Genomic DNA, 20,454 nt, shown 5'->3' on the forward strand with positions numbered 1-20,454 from the left:
GGAAAAGAAATAGAAGTCCATAGCTCAGCTAAGCTCCCACTCTTATTCCAAAATTATGTCCTCACGGTGGGCCAGGGAATCCCTCTGCATCCTTTCAAATCGTGTGGTCAAGAGAAAGAGCTTCTCATGGCTGCTACATCCTGCTTTCCTGCTTTCTAAGTTGCTTGGCCAAGAGAGCCCCATCTCTGCCCCCAAACCGTATGGTCAAGCCTCGGTATGGCTGTCACACCTGGGTTTAAATCCCAGTGTAGGTCTTCCACCATAACCCAATTTCTGACTCCACCCACACTGTGTTATACCTGTCAGTCATCTGGTTTCTTCTGCCTTTCTTGGCTGCTGCCATTGTGAGTCTGGGCGAGTATGGCCCCATGCCACAGAAGCCATTTCCAAGCAGCTCTCACAGGCACGGGACGCCCTTCGGCTACAGAGTCACATGCACCTCTAAACTCAGCACAGGCACAGCTTTTTAATATTATGAAAACACCTGCCAAGTTCTTCAGCTATGCAAAGTAGCTCTCAATGTCCCTGCTGTGCTTCCCTCATCCCCCATGTGGTAGCTATGGGGATTTTCTCCATTTTAGGGTATCTTCTAGCTCAGCACTCTGTTACAAAATTGCACCATAGATTTAACTTCTGTAGGAACATTCATTCTACCAATTTTAGTATAATGAGTCCAAATTTTAAAAATATTGATCAAGAATAGAATTTTAAAATGAAGTTTTTCTAAGATAATAGTTCAACTCCTTAAAAAATGAAGAAAAAGATGTTAAAGAAAACTTCTAGCCACAGGAAAACCCATGAAAGCATCAAGAGAACATGTCACAAAGAATTTCTTGTTTTGTGTTTCTCACTATTTCTCCCTGTCCTGTTCCCAAAACATAAAATCTAGTTGTCAGACTCCTCAGATCTGCCAGTTAATCTCAAAGGCAAATGCAAGATCTTGCCCTAATGCTTCCAGATCTAGCCCTGATGTTTTATACTTTGTGTTACTTATGAAATGTACAGTGCAGGTGATTTGCATGTAATGAAATTATAGTACCTGTGATATATAAATATTACATCCTTCTTATGTAAATATTTGAAACTTTAGAATATCTGATTAATTAATATGAGATACAGATGAATATTAACACTAGCTATATTTCCATATTGTGAAAGGATAAAATATATATTTAATAAACATAGAATTAATTAGCATTTGACTATAATAGTTTCAGCCTTTTCTGTGCTGTTGGTGTGTAAGTTCATCAAACAGTACACATATGAGGTTTATTTGGTAGAATCTTAATATTCTATGATGTTGTGATTTTAAATTAATGTAGTTAACTTTTATGAACTTTTCAGGCCTGAAAAGCATTGCTTATTAAGGTACATGACACATCCAGGTTTTAGTGATTGCTATTATTATTTTATTCACAAGTAGCATGTATATCATTTTATAACTTATAAGAAATTCCCAAATGCATTATTGCATTAATAGAACTTATGTCTATGAGAAAAATATATAATCATCCCAAATTTACAACAAAGGAAATTGATGTTTAAGGAAGTTAAAACTCTTGCTCACTGTTTCACACACAAAAATGACACCTTGGCTCCTCTTACAGCTTTCAAACTTCTGATTGTTTTATGTAAATATATGATAAAGTTTGAAGTAAAATCTAGATATGACTTCTTAATATAAACAACCTTGTTCATTATGCATTATCCAAGAAATCATCTCTTATCAAATAAAACTAAATAATAATATGTTCTGCTGTATGTCATTTTAACAGTAGATAAATTGGGACACAGAGAAGTTAAGCAACATTTCCAAAGTCACACAGTAAGTAGAGGACTAGTATTGGGAGTCAGGGCAGTTGAGCTCCAAAGTCCTCACTATCAACTGGGGTAAGAACCTTCTTCCTAGTTATATTCCTGTCCTTTGCAGTTGACTTATTTTGAAAAATTGTAATAAGTGAAAATATATTGATTTCTTAATTCTTCCATTGAGCACAATATATGCAGAAATGATAGAGATGCAAAACAAGAGTCAACTAAAGTGCACAGAATAGTAATCAAACACAAGGTTGTATAGAAACAGTGTTCATGTGGGTATGAGACCTCATGCTTAAGGTGTAATTTTAGTTCTCTCTTTAATATTATGTTAAGATAAATGCAATTAGAAAGAAAAATTTTATGCATAATAATAAAATGTAACTAAAGTAAAACTAAACATGTATGGCGTTAAAAACTTTAGCTTTTGCTAGCTTAAATTAACATTTATTTTCAAATGTAATTGAAGATATTGGTAATTTCAATATCACTTTAAAATGGCATGTGCATTTGATACACACATTTGAAAAGGAAAAAATATGTTACTTCATGCTGAAAGAAAAAAGTAGATGGACATGCTTGTAAATCATGCAATTAATCAGGCTTTATGCTTTCTAATACGATCTCAAGTGAATATGCTTTTCCTTTCCAGGTTATTGATTTTCAACTATATAGAATCCAGCAAAAATTAATCAGTTGCCGGCAAACTACTGGACCTTAATTTCTTCATCTGACTTTTTAAGTGCATGTATTTAAGATTATTTAATTAAATTTGAACTGGTGTCAGAAATTGACAAACACATACACTGAGGGTTTAATGTAAGCAGAATTATCTTCAATAACAGTGGAGTTGGAATAAAATCCGTTTGCAAAAAATCTATAAAGAGCTAAGATTAAAGGCCTGTGATGATGCCTGGCTATTTGGACGAAAGAGCCAAGAAAACCTAAATATTATTTTGAATAATTCTGTGTAGTAATCAAAATAATAAGACTTTTAGGAGTTGCATTTTCTTTGCCTGATAAAACCATTGCATTTAGCTTCAATATCACACAGGGTCTCTGTAACTTTCCTTCAACATAAGACTCACTCTACCTCTGATAAGCAAAGCAAATGAAATAAGGAACAGAGCCTGTAGAGCATAGGTTTGTGCTGCAAATCCTAAAGTGACTTCTAAGAAACAATGATATTTTAAGAAACTAATTTGTGTGTATTTTCTTCCTTCCTTGGGTACCGACCAGATCACTTCCAATGTAAAATCAGGTGGTTCAGCATTCATTTTCTTTTTTCTTTTTCTTTTTATTATATTTTTTCCAACACTATTCATCCCCCTTAGACATCCTTTCCCCCAGCAGGTGCCACACTGTTGTCCATGTACGGGAGTCCTTTTTACCTTTTTGCTCAATCCCTCTACCCCCTAACCTCAACCACTCCCACTAGCTGTCATCTGCTCTCCATCTATGAGTCTGTCTCTGTTTTTCTTCTTAGTTCAGTTCATTCATTAGATTCTACATATGAGTAGAATCATGGGGTATTTGCCTTTCTCTGACTGACTTATTTCACTTAGCATAATGTTCTCCAGGTTCATCTATACTGCTGCAAAGTGTAAAATTTTCTTCTTTTTTATGGCTGAGTAGGATTCCATTGAGTAAATATCCAATAGTCTTTTTATCCACCCATCTATTAATGACCATTTGGGTTACTTTGACATCTTGGTGATTGTAAATAATGCTGCAATGAACATAGGAGTGCTTATATTCTTTTGAATTAGTGTTCTGGGTTCCTTTGGATATATTCCCAGGAGTGGGATTGTTGGGTCAAAAGGCAGATCCATTTTTAATTTTTTGAGGTACCTCCATACCACTTTCCACAGTGGTTTACCAGTCTGCATTCCCACCAACAGTGTGAAGGGGTTCCCCTTTCTCCACATCCTCACTGGCACTTGTTGTTTGTTGATTTACTGATGATAGCCATTCTGATAAGTGTGAGATGTTATCTCATTGTGGTTTTTATTTGCATTTCTCTGATAATTAATGATGTTGAGCATTTTTCATGTCTATTGGCCAGCTGTGTGTCTTCTTTGGAGAGTGTCTATTCAGATAATTTACCCATTTTTTAATTGGGTTGTTTGTTTTTTTGATGTTGAGTTTTGGAAGTACTTGATAAATTTTGGATATTAACCCCTTATCAGATCTATCAATGAATATGTTCTCCATTTCTGTAGGTTGTCTTTTTATTTTGTGGACAATACCCTTTGCTATGCAAAAACATTTTAGTTTGATGAAGTCCCATTTGTTAATTTCTTTCTTTTGTTTCCCTTGCCTGGGATATATGTCCAACAATAAATTCCTGGGAGCAATGTCCAAGATTTTGCTGCCTATGTTTTCTTCTAGGATTTTTATAACTTCTAGTTTAACATTTAAGTCTTTGATCCATTTTGAATTTATTCTTGTGTATGGTCTAATAAGGTGATCTAGCTTCATTTTTCTGCATGTATCTATTCCATTTTCCCAGTACCATTTATTAACTAAACTACCTTAAGCCCACTGTATGTGCTTGCTTTCTCTGTCAGATATTGATTGAACATAAAGGTATGGGTTTATTTCTGGGCTCTCTATTTTGTGCTATTGTTTTATGTGTCTGTTTTTTATGCAATTACCATGCTCTTTTGATTACTATGACCTTCTATTATAGTTTGATATTAGGTAATGTGTTTCCTCCAACTTTGTTCTTTTTCAGGATCACTGTTGCTATGTGGGGCCTTTTGTGGTTCCATACAATTTTTCAAATATTTGTCTGAGTTCTATGAATATGTTCAGAATCTTGATAGGAATTGTATTGAATCTGTAGATTGCTTTAGGGAGTATGGACATTTTAACGATGTTAATTTTTCATATGCATGCACATGGTATATGTTTCCAGTTATTTGCTAGTTTTTCAATATCTTTCTTCAATGTCTTATAATTTTCCAAGTACAGGTCTTTTATATCCTTGGTTAGGTTTATTCCTAGGTATTTTATTCTTTTTAAAGCAATTGTGGATGGATTGTTTTCTTAATTTCCCTTTCTGTTAGTTGGTTATTGGCATATAAAATGAAACTTGTTTCTGAATATTAATGTATCCTGCTACCTTGCTGAATTCATTTATCAGTTCTAGTAGTTTCTTGGTGGAATCTTTGGAGTTCTCTTGTGCAATATCATATTATCTGCAAAATAACCATAATGTTACTTCTTCCTTTCCAATTTGGATGCTATTTATTTCTTCTTCTTATCTGATTGCTGTGCCTAGGACTTCTAGTACTATATTGAATAAGAGAGGTGAAAGTGGACATCCCTTCCTTGTTCCCCATCTTAAAGGGAATGCTTTTAGTTTTTGCCTATTGAGTATGATGCTGGCAGTGGGTTTGTCATATATGGTCTTTATTGTATTCAGGTATGTTCCCTCTACTCCCACTTTGCTGAGAGTTTTTATCATGAATCATTGCTGGATTTTATCAAAAGCTTTTTCTGTACTGATTGATATAATTGTGTGGTTTTTATCCCTCATTTTATTTATGTGGTGAGCCACAATTTTTGATTTGCAAATGTTGTACCATCCTGTAATCGTCAGAGTAAACCCCACTTGATCATGGTGTTGGAGCTTTCTGATGCCTTGCTGTATCAGATAATACATTTGGTTTGATAGTATTTTGTTGAGGATTTTAGCATCTATGCTTATCCGGGATTTTGGCCTATGATTTTCTTTTTTTATAGTGTCTTTACCTGGTTTGGTATTAGGATAATGTTGGCCTTGCCAAATGAGTTTGGAAGTCTTTCCACCTCTTGAATTTTATGAAAAAGTTTGAGGACAGGTGTTAGTTCTTCACAGAATGTTTGGTAAAATTCACTTGTGAATCCATTTGGTCCAGGGCTTTTGTTTTTAGGAATTTTTTTTATTATTGCTTCAATTTCATTAGATGTAATCTATCTAGTAAGATTCTCTGATTCATCCTGATTTTGTTTTGGAAAATTCTATGTTTCCAGGAATCTATCCATTTCATCCAGGCTGTCCAATTTGTTGACATATAACTGTTCATATTATTTTCTTATACTCCTCTGTACTTTGTTGGTGTCAGTTGTTATTTCTCCTTTCATTTCTGACTTTATTTATTTAGGTCCTTTATCTTTATTTCTTGTATAGTCTGGTTTAATGTTTGTCAATCTTGTTTCCTTTTCAAAGAACCAGCTCTTATATTCATTGATCTTTTGTATCATTTTTAGACTTTATTTCATTTATTTCTGCTCTGATCTTAATTATTTCTTTCCTTCTCTCATTTTTGGCCTTTGTTTGTTGTTCCTTTTCAAGTTCCTTTGAGTGTGAAATTACATTATTTATTTGAGATTCTCCTTGTTTTTTTTTTTTTTTTTTTTTTGAAATAGGTCTGAATTTCCTCCTTAGGATTGCTTAACCAGTGTCCCACAGATTTTGGATCATAGTATCCTCATTTTCATTTGTTTCAAGGTAACTTTTGATTTCTTCCTTGATCTTGTTGTTGACCCCTTCATTGTTTAATAACATGTTATTTTGCTTGTATGTTTGTATTTTTCAGTGTTCTTGTGATTCATTTCTAGTTTCATAGCATTGTAGTCAGAGAATATGCTTGATATGAATTTGATCTTCTTAAATTTATTGAGACTTGTTTTGTGTTCTAGCATGTGGTTTATCCCAGAAAATGTTCCTTGTGCACTTGGAAAATATGTATATTCTGCTGCTTTGGGGGAAAGTGGTCTGAAGATATCAATGAAATCCAGTTGATCTAGTATGTCATTTATGGCTGCTCTCTCCTTGTTGATGTTCTGCTTGGAAGATCTATCCATTGAAGTTAATCGGGTGTTAAAATCTCCAACTATGACTGTATTTCTGTTAATCTCTCCTTTTATGTTAATCAAGATTTGCTTTACATATTTTGGTGTTCTTTTTGGGTGTGTAAATGTTTACTAGGGTTATATCCTCTTATTGGATTGTTCCCTTTAGCATGTAGTGTCCTTTTTCTCTTACTATAGTCTTGGTTTTAAAGTGTATTTTGTCAGGTATAAGTACTGCTACCACCTTTTTTTTTCTTTTCCACTTTCATGAAATATCTTTTTCCAACCCTTTACTTTTAGTCTGTGTATCTTCAATCTGAGATGAGTCTCTTGGAGGCAGCACATATATGGGTCTTGTTTTCTGATCCATTCAGCTACCCTGTGTCTTTTGGTTGGAGCATTTCAGTCATTTACATTTAAAGTGATTATTGATAGGTGTGTATTTAGAGCCATTTTGTTGTTAGACTCTTTTCCTCTTTTTTTTTTTCTTTTCTTTGTCTTCTTCTTAAAGCAAGTTCTTTAACATTTGTTGCAACACTGGTTTGGTGTTAACAAATTCCTTTACTTTTTTCTTTCTTTCAATTTTAAATGATAACCTTCATTGGTAAAGTAGCCTTGCTCATAGTTCCTTGCTTTTCATCACCTTGAATAGTGCACACTACTCCCTTCTGGCCTGAAATATTTCTATTGATGAATCAGATGACAGTTTAACTGGGCTCGCTTGCAGGTAACTACCTGTTTTTCTCTTGTGGTTTTTAGGATTCTCTCCTTGTTTTTAAGCCTTTTAATTTTAACTATGATATGTCTCAGTGTAGGTCTCTTTCGGTTCAACTTGTTTGGGACTCTAAGCTCACTTCCTAGACTTGTGCCACTTTTCCTTCACCAAATTTGGGAAGTTTTGGTAATTATTTCTTCAAATAAGTTATTAATCCCTTGCTCACTCTCTCTTCTCCTTCTGGTATTCCCATGATATGGATGTTGTTATGCCTAATATTGTCCAAGATATTTCTTAAACTCTCATCATTTTTTAAAAATTATTTTTACTTTCTGTTGGTCTGCCTGATTGTTTTTTTCTACCTTTTCTTCTAAATAACTGATTTGATCCTCTGCTTTATCTAACCTACTGTTTATTCCTTCCAGTGTGTTATTTAGCTCAGATACTTCATTCTTTATTTCTGACTGGTCTTTTTTTATGTTTTCTATGTATTTTTTTCATGCTGTGTATTATCCTTACAATCATTACTCTAAACTATCTGATGAATTGCTCACCTCCATTTCATCTAGTTCTTCTGGAAAATTCTCTTGTTCTTTCATTTAGGGTTTGTTTCTTTGTCTTCCCATTTTGACTGCTTTTTTGTATTTCTATCTTAGGTGTTAAACCAATCAGCTGCTAGACCAATCAGCTGTTAGACCAATCATTTGTTAATAAAATCGATCTGTAATTAGCAGGCAGGCTTAAGCCCCACAGGGTATGACAGAGTAATTCTTGCATTCAGGGTTACTGCTTACCTTCAGGCTGATGCCATTATGAGAGGAGTGTTCTGCCTGAGAGAGGTGGCTCCTGCAGAATGGGAATGACTCTGCACATGGATCCTGGTGGCTATTCCCTCAGTTCTCTCCCCAGAGCCACCAACCCTAGATTCTCTTCAAGTGTTTCTAGTCCACTCTACTCTCCCTCTGCCAGAGCCCAGGGTAAGTGGCTGCAAATGAAATTTTATACTTTGGCCCTTTTAGTGGCTCTCTGCATCTCCAGCCATCTCTCCCTGGCAGACAGAAGCCCTTCTGTTTTTCACAACTGGATGTTGTCTGGGTTCCTTTCCAGCTCTGGTGCTATAGGTTGGGTACTCACCTTGGGGTTTTAGATGCAACACTTCTCAGGGGCATCCCCCAGCTGCTAAACTATCCCTTCAGCACTTCAGCTGCTGTCTATGAGGCCCCAGCCAGCCTTCTCACATCTCCCCCACACTCCCTATTTGTCACATTGTGGTGAATTTCTTCTGTCTGTCCATGGTTATAAGGCTTCTCTCTAGCTAGTGTTCAGTTGGTTACTCAAGATGATTTCACTACAATTTAGTTGTAATTCCAGATTGGCCCTGGGAGGAAATTAGTATAGCTTTCATTTATTCCTCCACCATCTGGATGTAGTTGTTCCCTCAGTAATCAGCTACCATTTTCAGATTCATGTAGCTGTCAAAGAGGGCCTGGTGGTCCCCCAGGACTTTCTCATCAAGTAGCATCTGCAGCTCCATCAACTTCACATCCACCTCCTCCTCATACAGACCACAGAGGCAGTGGCAGCTACAGCACCAGGGTAACCCAAGTCTGGGGGAAGAGGAGCAGCAGCCACTGCAACTGCAACTCAGGAGGAGTGATAAACACCCCCCATACAGTGATAGGGGAGGGGAAGGCAGGGACAGGAGTGGGACTTGAGTAAGCAGACTCTGGCATTCATTTGCTTATGAAACTATCAGACTTTCTGATCCCCTATGGGAACAAACACTTAAGCATAGAATCAGGTCTGTCATATTGTTATATCAGGTCTATAACATTTAATTTCTTCCTGTTTATGAAAATCTTGCATACAAACATCTGGATGAATTTTCATTCACTGTATCTCTTACACTCTTACTCTTTTACGCACAAGATACATAAACATACCTGAAGGCTCATCTCAGACATAAGAACTTTATAGTAAAACTAGATTTCATTTGGACAGATCTTTGCAAGTCATCATTTGCGCATTACCATGATATACATTATGTCACACTGGAGTTTTGACATAGAAGATCAAGAGTATAAGTATGACACACAATGACAAGTATACAGAATGCTTTTTAGGGGTTTTTTAATGAATAAAAATAGAAGGCTTTTTTAAAAAACAAATTTAACCACACATATGTGTGAAAACAAACCAACAAAAACAAAAAAAGTATGAAGTATGTGAGTTTAGACTGCTGTAAAAATCATCTTTTAGGTTATTGAAATTAAAAATAATTTGACTCATACTAGCTTCCATTATACACAGAATAAAGAAAGCATGTATTCTGAGGTTAAGGGGTGGAAGGATGGAGCAAAAAGGAAAAAGGACTCATGGACAGGACAATAATGTGGTGATGGCTGGGGGGAGGGAACTAAATGTTAATGGGAAAATACATAAGAGAACTAAATAGTAATAGTAAAAATAAAATAAAGATTTAAAGATAAAATAAAATTATAATTTATATTATTAAAACAAATTAGAAATCACTGTAAATTCCTCATCTGTAATAACCAATATAGTTTAATTTTAAAAAAGGAAAACAAATCCTAGAGATATAATGTAAAGTATGGTGACCATAGTTAATAATACTGTGCTGGATAGTTGAAAGTTGCTAAGTAAATAAATCTTAAAAGTTCTCATCACAAGAAAAAACTTTCATACTTATGTATGGTGAGAAATATTAAATAGAATTATTGTGGTGATCATTTCACAATATGTACTAATATTGAATCATTCCACAGTATACTTGAAATTAATATAATGTTATGCATCATTTATACCTGAAATTAATTAATTAATAACACCCAACTTTTTCTTCTTGCTTCTCCCAATGCCCTTAAATGCTTACACCATTCATCGATAACCCAAGCCAGAAATTTCAGTCATCCTCGAATCTTCTCTTTTTTCATCCTTTATATCTGTCAGGATATGCTGGGTTATATTGCCATAGTATAGAATCACCCCTCAACTATGAGTGACTGATCAAAGTTTATTTCTCTTTCTGCCTACTGTGTCAGCTGGGGCCCTGCTCCACTGTGGTACACTGACTCTAGTTACCTGGATGGTATAGTAGCTACTATCTGGAACATTCTTGGTCACCACAACAGAGGGCAAAGAGCTTTAAAGTGTTTCATTCTAGCAACTTAATGCTCAGTCCAGAAGCAGCCACATCACCTCTGCTAGAACTGATAATTTGGCCCATAACACAACCATAGAAGGACAGGAAATACAACTCTACCCTGTGCACAGAAGGCAGAAAGTAGAAATATCAGTAAGTAGCACTAATGACTGCCATGCTCTCTTAGGAGGGACTCTCCTTTGCAGGCCCTAAGATAAAGATTCATGTGCCAAGAAAAAAATGCTAAGGGAGTAAGAAAGAAAGAGAAGAAAGAGGATAAAGTCAAGTAAATATTTGACATCAAAGTCCCATGGAAGGAAATTAGGCTCAACTCCACCTAAAATTTTAGAGACGGTCTTACCTCAGAGCAGTCTGGACCAGGGGCAAGGAAGTGGGAGTGGTTATATCTGCACTGGGACTGTTTTGCCAGGGCTCTCCCCAGGAAGATGTAAATCCCAGGCATTTATGGCTCTTGCAGGTGTTGGCTGTTGGAAGATAAAGCACAGCAAGACAATGGTGGAGAGATCAGAAAGCATGCAGGTAGAGAGTTCCTATCAGCTGTCACACACTCAAACCAATTTAATTATTTTGTTGTTCTTGGAAGATACTTTCCTCTAAAACAGATATTTTATGGGGGGTGGCAGTGGTGGAAGGTAAGTGCAGACAACTGTACTTGAACAACAATAAAATAATTTTTTAAAAATAATAAAAATAAAATGGATATTTTAGATTTCTCATTAAAGTAATTATTTTCCCTACACTATTTTTGTTAATTCATCCAGAGTTTAATAAAATAATTATAGCCCGTTAATTTACTAATTTTGAATTATTTTCTGCTTAATTTCTCCAAATTTTCATTGTCCTGCAGATAATTCAAATCTCTTGCCTAAAATATTTCAGTCTGAAAACATGTTAATATTTAATATAGTATTTTGCATATATTTAGCTAATAGCTGTAAGGGTAGTGACAAGTATAAGCTATTTTTTTAAGTCTAAAAAACTGTGTCAGAAATACTTAGCATTACCCCTTGGAATTAGGATAGAAGCAACTCCTACCATATATTTAGTTTGTCTTTTTTAGAAACTTTAGAAAAAGATTCATGATAGAGTCCAATAAGATTATGTTTTCTTTAAATGTGTTTAGAATGGTATGCTTAAACTGTATTTTGTAATAATTATAACTTTTGACAAGTCAAGTTCACCTATAATGAATATTATAAATCAGCAGCAAGTCTTCTTCATTATTATTGACACTGCATCCCATTAACGAGTGGATGTCAACAATGTTAAAGAAGGTATTACTCGGCATTGTAATAAGACAGACTTTACTGTCCAATGATTTAATCCCAGTCTACACACTCAACTTTAAGGCCTATTATGTGGTTTCTAATATATTAATAATAAATTCTATAATCACATGTTGTAAATAAATCAAGTGGCACATGAAAATCAATAATACCTAGATAAAGTCATTGTATTTTGACTTTTTGAAATTAGACTTCGGTAAAAAGTTAAATGTCAAATAAGAATGAAATCATTCAAAGTGCTTTGAAGACCAGATCCTTGGTTGGGTATCATGTAAAACTCTCTTATTTACACTGAAAAAAAAAGGGTTTCAGACATGTATCTTGTTCTTATTCAATCCATTAATAGCCAGAAAGATTAACTGATTTAAAGAAACAAACAAAAATGACAAAGATAAGTCTATACAATACTCTTAATGTCATTGACTTACAAGACTAAAAGATATAACCTTTCAGGTATAGGTATGCTCAATAGGTATTTCTATTAAGTGTCTACAATTTAGTTAACAAATAGTCAAAGGTATGCATAACAAATTGTTTTAAATGCACACATCAAATTAGTAGACTATTCAGATACATAAATGATGATTATTTAGACTGTTAAGAAACTTGAGACTGAACAAAAGTCTTTGCTGGGTCTTTCCAAGAAAGATTCTACAATCATATATTTCCATATTTTGCAATAGTAAGAAAAGAGGCTACCTGAAATACAGATGTAATAACTGATTCCATGAACTTCTCCTATAATGAAGGTAGAGTTAAAAAAATAGCTTCATGAATTCTATGTAAAGAAAATAGAATACAAAATATAGATATATTTAAAGACAAAAATTGGGTAAGGTATACAAAAAACACAATGTCAGGTTATTTTTTCAAACATTTACAAATATTATCTGAATTCTTAAAATTCACCTGCTTCATGCAAAGCACTGAGAATAGGTCAGTGAACCAATCTTTCCACATTCATAAATCTTATATTTGTATGTGTATATTAATTATAAGTGATAATTTCATAAAAGATAATTATAGGATGCACAAAAAACATATTATACAGAAGACGATAATTTTTTCCCTAATCAAGGTCCTTCTAACTCATTCCTATGGTATGTTTTTTCTGTATTTAACAAGTATCAATAACAAGACTCTTACATCCTACAAAAGCTCCCCTGGAATTCAAATAAATAATTCCTCTTCCTCCATCAGAATGGAAGTCAAATAAGCGAGAATAAAGGCAGACTATCTTCTTCAAACTCTTCCCTTGTATCTCTTTTGGGGCTATGTATACCAAAATATGTTTCCATCCTGTTTTGAAAGAGTTTACAAGTGTCACTTAGTGTTTGGCTCATTACTAGCCACAGGATAAATTCGATCATCTTGAGATATGTCCTAAGTGCTTTCACACAGCAATTTTGAAAGATGTTCTAGTAAAATATAGTACCATATTGGTATAAAGGGGTACTCTCTGTTTTTGTTAGATTTTTTCTGCTTAAAAGACAGGTGATAATTTTTTTACCTGACTTTCTCAGGCTGAAATGTGTAAAGTTCTTTTTCATTAGCAAGTCTGTGGTATCTCTTATGCAGCAAACTCCCACTATGGCTTATTCCATTTGCCATTGATGCTGAGAGGAAAACAAAACAATGTCAATATGAGTGGTCCTTGTATGGCATTTTCTGAAAAAGTTTTGGGCCAGTACCACTTAACAAGAAAAGTTATTATTAGTTGTGACAGATCAAAAGGCCACCAAAACTGCTTGACATGATGCGTGGGGTGCAAAAGCCTCGGGTTCAGCAAGTAAAACTTTCTTTTATGATGATAACACAACACACTTATTTTTCAAGCCTATGCTTCCCACCTTGACAGTCTGCTGATAAAGGCAAGTTATGAATTATGACTTTGCTAGGTTTCCATTAAGACTTCTATTCCCTCTAAGCAACAGAGTTCAGCAAAGCAACTGAGTCAACATAACATTCAGACATCTTAGCATTTTAAAATGCCAGAGCTGGGTTTAAATGCCAGAGCAAGAAACAAATTCTCAGATAATTCTTCCTGTCTGATATTGTGTAATGTAATCTGATTCTATTTGAAAAGTATCCTTTGGCCTGTTCTACCCCACATTCTAACCATTATTAGAATAATGTTAATGTTAATATTTACACAACAGATTTAAATTATCCTTTAAATAAAATGAATTCATCCTCCAACCTGGTCTATGTATCTCAAATGTGATTGTATTAGATTAAGTTTATTCTCCTTTCTGCTAAATGCTTTTCAAAAAATCAGTTTGGTAATATATTGACCATATCACAAAGTGAATATATAATCAACATAGTAAAGTTGGTATGGTAATAAAAGGCAAAATAATATAATTACTTTTTTAAGGTTTAATGTTTGATTAAACAAGTGTAGAGTATTTTTTTTCCCAACCACTCCTAATTTAAACCAACCCCTGCCCCTGACAAGTTCTTTTCTAACTCTGTTTCTATGATTTTGGCTTTTTTTTTTTTAATGATTCCACATATAAGTAATATAGTTTATTTCACATTGCATAGTCCCTCAAAGTCCATCCATATTGTCACAAATAGCAGGGTTGTCTTTTTTTTCTAATGGCTGAATAATATTCTATTTTATATCTATCTATAAAACTATATATATATATATAACTACTACTTTTTAATATTTAGGTGATTTGTCTTTGGTGGAAACCTTGTTTGTTTCAATATCTTGGCTATTTCAAATAATGCTGAAATGATCATGGGAGTACAAATATCTCATCAATATCTTGTTTTCATTTCCTTTGGATATATATTCAGATGTAGGATTGTTGGATCATATGGTAGTTCTATTTTTAATTTATTATGGAATCCCCATTCTATTTTCCATAGTAGCTACAACAACTTATATCCCACACTCATCCACGTTCCCACCAATGCTTACCTCTTGTCTTCTTGATGATTGCTATTCCAACAGGTGTGAGGTGGTATCTCATAGTGGTTTTGATTTTCACTTCCCTGATGATTAGTGACATCAAGCATCTTTTCATGTCCCTGTTGGTCATTTGTATATCTTCTGGTTTTGTCATATGTAACCTTTATTCTGTTGAGGTATGTTCTTTACCCACCCAGTTTGTTAAGACTTTTTATCATCAAAGGAGTTGAATTTTGACAAATGGCTTTTCTGCATCTATTTAAATGATCATATGGTTTTTGTCCTTTATTTTATTAGTGTTGTGTATCATATTGATTAATTTGCAGATGTTATACTTTCCCTGCATTCCTGAAATAAATTCCACTTGATCATGTTGTATAACAGTCTTAATGCATTGTTGAATTCAGTTTGTTAATATTTTCTTGAAGATACTGCATTTATGTTTATTAATGATAACTCTCTGCACTTTTCTTATAGCAGGGGTGTCAAACTCATTTTCACCGGATGGAGGGGGGCACATCAGCCTCGTGGTTGCCTTCAAAGGGCTAAGTGTAATTTTAGGGCTATATAAATGTATTACTCCTCAAGAGTTAAGTGAGAGCTCTTTGCTGCTGCTGGATAGAAACAAGGTGGGTAACGCCCATGGGCCTTGTGTTTGCCACCTGTGTGGCTTATAGTGTCCTTGTCTCATTTTGGTATCAGACTAATACTAGACTTGTGAAATGAGTTTGAAAGTGTTCCTTCTTCTATTTTTTGGAATAATTTGAGAAGAATTAGTATTAATTCTTTAAATGTTTGGTAGAATTCAGTATTGAAACCATCTGCTTCTAGGGTTTTCTGTGTTGAGAGGTTTTTAATTACTGATTCAATCTTCTTGTTATTGTTTTATACAGATTTTTAAATTCTTAATGATTTTATCATAAGAGATGGTTGGTTTCTAGGAATTTATAAATGTCTTCTAGAGTGTTCAATTTGTTGGCATATAGTTTTTCATAGTAGTCTCTTCTGATCCTTTGAATTTCTGCAGAATCATTTGAAATGTCTCTTTCATTTTTATTTTATTTATTTGAATCCTATTTTATTTTTTCTTGGGAAATCTAGCTAAAGGTTCTCTATTTTGCTTTATCTTTCAGAAAGCAGCTCTTAACTGCATTAATATTTTCTATTATCTTTTTAATCTTTACTTATTTTCACTCTCATATTTGTTATTTTCATTCTTTTACTTTTGGCCTTAGTTTGTTCTATTACTAGTTTCTTGAGAGTCAAATTTAGATTGTTTATTTGAGATCTTGCTTTTTTCTAAACATAAGTGTTTATTGCTATAAAAAGTTTTCTTAATATGGTTTTGCTGCATGTCATGTTTTGGTATGTATTTTTGAAAAATCTTAAGTTTTTAAGGCACATTTTTCTTGATTTTTTAAATTGTTTTTTTTAATGGACAGTAAAGTACTAATAACATTTATGCAGTTTCATTTTATAGTCTTCTCCTGGCAATGCAATGGCCTACTAAGCTTTTGAAATATCTTACTATTTGAGCTGATTTGTTTTCCTTTCCTGCTTTACTTTATTATACTTACCTATAAAATTGAGTAAAAACTAAGTAAATGTATGCAAATGGTCTTTATCCCTATCACATATGATAATCACTATGTTATATTTAGCTACAAAATCAAAGTACCTGGTGAGATAGAACCTTTATTTTTTATTATTATAATTATAACACTAGTTGTCAAGGAAACTGAACATTGAAAATGACCACCCATTTATATTTTTAGTTAAAACCCCCTGAGAATTAGAATCTCACAATTCTTTTTTTAAAGATTGTTTTAAATTTATTTTTAGAGAGAGAGGGACGAAGAAAGAGAGGTAGAGAAAAATATGAATGTGTGGTTGCCTCTCACACACCCTGCTACTGGGGACTTGGCCCTCAATCCAGGTATGTGCCCTGACTGGGAACCAAACTGATGACCCTTTGCTTTGTAGTCTGGTGCCCATCCACTGAGCCACACCAGCCAGGGCTCACTATTCTTATAGTAATACCTAGTGTGCTTCTTTGTAAAGAAAAATTGTGAGTGTATATATGAGTGTGTGTGTGATCTACAGCAGTGGAACATTGATTCTAGGGGGAAGGATTTTATATTCAGGAAGTAGAATGAGCCTTATTCTGTAAGAAAAGAAATTCATTAAACTATTGTATTTCCCAGAATCACTAGAATATATAATATGGGTAGAGTCAAGGGATCTTCTGACAAGAAGTATATTTCTTGGAAAAAAATAGTTGGAAAAAATGTTGTACTCCAACTTTTCTACTATGTACTAAAACTATTTAAAATTCCTGATGTCTGAGGTGAATTTGAGTGAGGCTACCTTAAAGAAGAGAATCCCACAGGCCCCAAGGAGAAAATATTAATAATGGTGACATGTGCTCAACAGTTAGACAAATCTCAGTTCAGCATTCAAGGCTCCTCACTCAGCACCAAAGACATAATTTGGATAAAAATGTTGTTCAATTGTAGATACAAACTGAAAAACACTTTGTGGAAAAAGAATTGTAATATGAGCTAGCTTCAGTATAGAACACCTACTGTGACAGAAACATGAGAGAAAAGACAAGGCCTTCCTCTGACCCTGATAGCATAAATTGTTACTTCACGTTGTCATTCAGAACAGGTATCAAGGATCATAGTTCTGCTGGTGGATAACTTCTCAATGAGCATGACTCTTTCTGCAATAGACAGAGTCTACTTTACAGAGATGCTTCCTCCATTTAGCAGAACCTTGCTGAGAAGCTTAATCATTGCAGAAAAGTCAGGTGAGCCTGACAGCAGCAAAGGCAGAGGAAGAAAGAGTCATTTGTCAGGCTGAACTGATGCTCCGATTTCTTCTTTGTGAATCAGTAGTTATTATAACTTCTTTAACTGGTATAATCACATCTGAAGTTCTTAATCGAGTCATCATGGGGAAACTCCACAGAGGAAGGACATACTTGGGAAGACTTGGAATTACTTTGATTAAAACAATAAATAAGTAATCTTATTTTGAATCCTTGGATTTTATTAGAGCATATGAAGGAGAATATGTTGAGTGTGTGTGTGTCTACTCAAAGCAAGTGTCTTTTTTCCCAGTAATCTTTTGAGAACTTTTAACCAAAATTGGACTTCTGTATGTATTAATGAAGTTTATTTCACTGAATGTGTGTATGTGTGTGTATATAGAAAGTAAAATTTGTGTGTGTATAGAAAGTAAAATTTGAAGTGTTTAGCCAATTATTTAGAAATGCTATGGTCACATATTGAATCATTTACATTATCTCATACATAATATATTCTCATTTGATTAACTTTTCTGGAAATTGGTAAAAGGCATGCTATGTTTTTAATTGTTTATACAAAATAAGCACTTAATAAATTATGCAGTTAACTTGTTTTAAATTTTCAAACAAATATGTCAATGTTTCACAAGTCTTCCCAATTTATACTCTCTAAATGCTGACATGAAACCACTTTATTCAGCCAGGTTAGATATTGGTTTGTAGTACAAATCAAATTTATGATTAAATGTATAGGTTATAATTTGTGCATGACCACCTAGTCATTTTGAACAAACATTAGAAATGATAATATAAGTATGTCCTAATTTTAACTTATTAATTATTTTAATTTCAGTGATGGTACTTCTGCATTTTTTTTATTATGGGCAAAAATTATATACATAACAGTTAAGTATTTCAAAATTAAAACATGATTTACAAGTAAAAATTGTACTTATTTTACACAATTGCTTGTTCAGATTTGCAAAGAAAAACTGATCACTCAGTAAAGAGAGATCTCAATTAGGCCAAGCACTATTGTTATGGAATAATTTACTCAAAATAAGAAGTTTCTTTTAGATGAAATTATAGGACATGTTACAATAATTTGTTTGTTACTTTTATTGGCAGTCAATTTTCTAATAAATATTTAAAATATTAAAGTAAAACTTTATCTAAAAATGTAAACAACACATTAATTATATACTCTACCTAATTAAAGTCACAGAAGAATATTAAATATTTAATGACATTTACTGTATCATACAATTATTAATTCTGGAAGTCATTGTATCCTTCACATCATAAAATTAGAAATCTAATTTCTATTTCTATCTCAAATTAGAAATACAGTGTTGTAAATTTTTTAGATACAACTTTGACTCTTCCAGAGAAATTAAAAGAAAAGAAATAACACAAATTTGTCTGAGTTCCAAACTAGATTTGTTACAGCAATTTGTACATTCTATTTCATTTTTTAAATTGTTGTTCAACTACAGTTGTCTCACTTTTCCCCAGTTGTTCTCCCCTCACCCTACCCCACTCCCACAGTCATTCCCCACCCTGTTGTCCATGTCCATGGGCTTGACTAGGCCCTTCCCCTTCTTTCCCCCATCATTCCCCTTCCCTTCTGGTTACTGTCAATTTGTTCTTTATTTCCAAGTCTCTGGTTATATTTTGTTCATTTGTTTGTTTTGTTGATTAAATCCCACTTTAGGTGAGATCATATGGTATTTATCTTTTCATCCTGGCTTATTTCACTTAGCATAATACTCTCCAGTTCCACCCATGCTGTCATGGAGAGTGGGAGTTCTTTCTTTCTGCTAGGTAGTATTCCGTTGTATAAATGTACCACAGTTTTTTGAACCACTCATGTACACTTAGGCTGTTTCCAGCATTTGGGATTCTGGGACCATATCTGTAAAGTAACTAAAAAATATGAATTTGAGACTTAATGATGTACTAAAATGAGGAGGGAGAAAATAGTCTGTTTAGAAGAGGTCTCATAGTCAAACATATGATCACTCTACTCCATTTACCACTTAATGTTTTAAGTCCGCTGTAATATATAGCTTTGATAAATTATTTAAACTCTTATTCACTATTTTATACAGAATTTTACCACAATCTAGGCAGTTATTGTTGGTGTATATTTGTGTTAGTGATGGAATACTTTGAAATTAATTCCTTATTTTGAATTCTAAGTGTAGTCTCTTTGTCTAAAGTTGTTGAAACATAATTAGCATATTTATGAGCACAGATCTCCTATTAGCTTCTCTAATAACATTTTATCTTAATATTTGTGTCATTCTCAGACAAATCTGAAGATTTTCAAAATGATGATTTTAATTGTATTAGAACAATTAATATTTCTCAGGTGAGTTTCACTTTTTAACAATTCAGTGTATAAGTACTTAAGAAAAACTTCATAACAGGTCATTTGCCCCTTGAATTTTATTATCTTTTCTGTAGATATTAACATTATTCTTTAAATAAGTTCACTTATTAAATTTAAAGTCAAAGTAGAAAAAGTAACAGAATTAAGCATGGATATATAAATATATATATTCTTTCTGCCCCTGATTCTTAAAGCAAATACATAAAATAAAATATTTCAGTCAAAAGTATTTTTAGGTTGAAGCAAGCATAGACTTTTACTGCTCATATCCCTTCACAAACTGTGAAGTAATCAAGATTAGACTAAATTGGCATAGTGATTGGTTCGTTTAGTGTAAAAACAAAAAATCATTGCTATTTTGTACAATTTCTAACTTATTCCAAACTCTGTATAGACTTTCATGTTTCTAGGACAACTGATGAGAACCTGGATATAGGGAAGCTTATTTTGTCTTCTATCATATTAAATGGGAAAAAAAATGT

Source organism: Phyllostomus discolor, chromosome 3, assembly GCF_004126475.2.
Source record: "Phyllostomus discolor isolate MPI-MPIP mPhyDis1 chromosome 3, mPhyDis1.pri.v3, whole genome shotgun sequence".
NCBI classification, from domain to species: domain Eukaryota; kingdom Metazoa; phylum Chordata; class Mammalia; order Chiroptera; family Phyllostomidae; genus Phyllostomus; species Phyllostomus discolor.